Raw genomic sequence first — 2756 nt, 5'->3', positions numbered from 1 at the left:
CGTAATGTGTACAAACACTATTAAAACAGTCCAGTTACAGTTCCTAGCAGCGCAAATTATAACCCGTTACATAACGTTTCTTTGCATGAACGTTATGGCTTTGTTTCTTCAAAACAAAATGTACATTTCATCATAAAGTGTGCATTTCGTTTTGAACTCTGGAGTTCTCTTTGACCAATTTCATCGCTCCTGTGCCTTGATTTCAGATCGGATCACGTCGCTCCATGATCTACCATTTTAAAACAAGCCTCAGAAATTGTACGGTATTGATAGTCGTCTCAACTCCTTCAGGCACCTGTTCTGAGTATTGTATTTGTAATGTCCATATGCCAACACATACCAGAAAGCATTTTGGGATATTGGAAGATACACGAAATACGTAGTTCGGTATTACAGCGTCAACACTTCTGATAAACCGCACTACCTGATGCGATCCAGAACCAGACTAGAGACTCCCCTGAGGTGGTCTTGAGTCCGGTATTAAACACTACGCAGAGCAGACACTAACCGCATCTAGCAATTTTGATTGGCATTTTTCTTTTTATAAGAATCTAATTAACAAATGTATTTCAAACATTCAATAACTATAAATCTAGAAAAACAACAAATCCGCAACCTCATATGCTCTACTCCCCTTTCTTCACCTGTTTCACCGGCCAATCCCTTACCACCGGAAACTATAACCTGTTTTCAAAAAGTGCGCACATCAACTAATTAAGAATTTTTTTTTTTTAAAGGGATACACACCTAAAAACAAACTAAAAACATAATAAACAGGAACATCGGTTTACATAATTTGATATATGTATATAACTTTTTTTTCTTCCATTCGGAACGTACTCACAGGTTCCGAATGCTATTTGCATGCTGCATTAAGCACTATTGGGATTATTGTGAGATGCGCATGCGTCATTGTGGTTCATTGCATTTTTTTGCAGGCGATAATTTACACTGTTATTAATGTATTTTTAAAATGTGAACTTTCGGTATTTTAAATGAGATGTACTTTTAAAACACCAAGACACATCTCAAAATAATGCAACATTCAGCATGACACGGTAATTAATGCTTTTAGATGTGTCGTGCATTTATATGCAGAGCAGATTAAATTACATCAGGATTGGCTATCCTGCGCAGTGAAGTATAGAACAATTTCAGTCTTGAGGTGGCTGATGATGGCATGGAATAGTAAAACAATATAACAAGACCTTATTTTTCTCCATGGATATTGTGAAGCAAAATACCACTAAGTTAAAGTAAGTTATTGCTTTTCGTAAATATCTGTTAACGTCTATATGTATATATGTTTCATATTGCATTTGTGTTATTATATTTTTCTTTGTTTTGTAAGACTTCGATATTATCGATATCAAAATACTTGCACGACATCGAAGTACAATTTTCTTATCGATGCCCGTCCCTAATTATTATTATTATTATTATTATTATTATTATTATTATTATTATTATTATTATTTTAAATCCAGTCCAAATTAGAACAGAGCAATTAGAACAATGCAGTATGTAGGGTAGCTCCAATTAACACAATGAAACATTCTCATACCCATCTGTCCCACATCTCCAATCCCTGACGTTCTCCAGGCTTTAACAAACTACAGTATGCAGTTGGAGCATAGCGTTCAGTGAAAAGAGGGGCACAAGTACAATCCTATTTATCTACTGGATTTATTTAAAGTAAAGGCAGAGGCTTTGCTGCGACATGCAATAAAAAAAAAAAAAAAAAAAAAACATTAACCGGCAGGTGTACTGTGTGTGTAAACCATCTGTCCAGGCAAATGTGCTGGTCCATGTGACGTGCTGGAATCGACTGTCATAAGCAGTCGGTTGATAATTGTAACAGAGCTAGTAACAATGGGGTTGAGAGGAGTGTGTTCTGAAACTGCAAAGATGAAGTCAAGGATGGGTTTGTAAAACCCTTTCGCCTCAGAGGCAGATATGCCTTCAAGGATGTTTCTTTTCTTTTATAATAGTTGGGATTCTGTTCACTATGAAAAGGCAGATCTGTCTCGGAGACTAAATTAATTTCTAATAAAATATTATGCGAATTATGTCATCATCTTTTAGGAAAAACAGACGTTTCAGTGCGACTGTGATCAGACCATGTGGAACCAGACACAGCTGGTGATTGATAGTGGAAGACAAGGGATGCAGAGGATTGTGTCATCTGAAAAGGGTCAGTTAAAAACACACAACAATCTGGTCATTGACCTTTCCTAAAAATGAAGCTACTGTACATCACATAGACAGACACATGGACTTTGGTGGTTTCTTTAGTGTTTTCATAATCAGATGTGACATGGTGAGGTTGTGGTTTCATGCCCACCAATTCCCTGTCCTGCTAGTGTTTAACTAGCAGAATGTAACTTCTATACGGCAACAGCCCCCTGCCACAGAGCAGAGAGATGAGCATCCATCAGCAGTCCAAAGCACCTTTGACCATTGTTCCATAGTCCAATTTCTGTGTTCTTGTGCATATTTGAGCCTTTTAGTCTTGTCCCCTTTCTAAACAGAGGTATTCTTACTACAACACATCCTTTTAGTCCTGATATCAGGAGTGACCTTCATACTGTTGATTTGATGGACAGCGACACCTGTGCCTCCTGACAGTTCTGTGTCAATTCAACGCTTGTCTTCTTTCTATTCCTTAAAGATATTATCTTCAAGTATTGCTCATCCTTGTTAGACAGATTTTTGGGTCTTCCGGTCCTGGGTTTGTCAATTACATATGATGTTTC

General features: G+C 37.2%; 1 long non-coding RNA gene across 1 annotated transcript in view; it reads left to right on the top strand.

Moving 5' to 3' along the window:
- The first annotated feature begins 929 nt into the window (after positions 1 to 929).
- Positions 930 to 2756, top strand: part of LOC117403560 (uncharacterized) — a 17769-nt gene continuing 15942 nt past the window's right edge. Inside the window, exons 1-2 of the long non-coding RNA XR_004544587.3 lie at positions 930 to 1256; positions 2086 to 2194. This is a non-coding gene — a long non-coding RNA (uncharacterized LOC117403560). The remainder of the gene's footprint in view (positions 1257 to 2085; positions 2195 to 2756) is intronic.

Source organism: Acipenser ruthenus, chromosome 1 (genome assembly GCF_902713425.1).
Source record: "Acipenser ruthenus chromosome 1, fAciRut3.2 maternal haplotype, whole genome shotgun sequence".
In the NCBI taxonomy this organism is placed as follows: Eukaryota; Metazoa; Chordata; class Actinopteri; order Acipenseriformes; family Acipenseridae; genus Acipenser; species Acipenser ruthenus.
The sequence above is the reverse complement of the archived record's forward strand: the minus strand, read 5'-3'. Positions and strand labels throughout refer to the sequence as shown.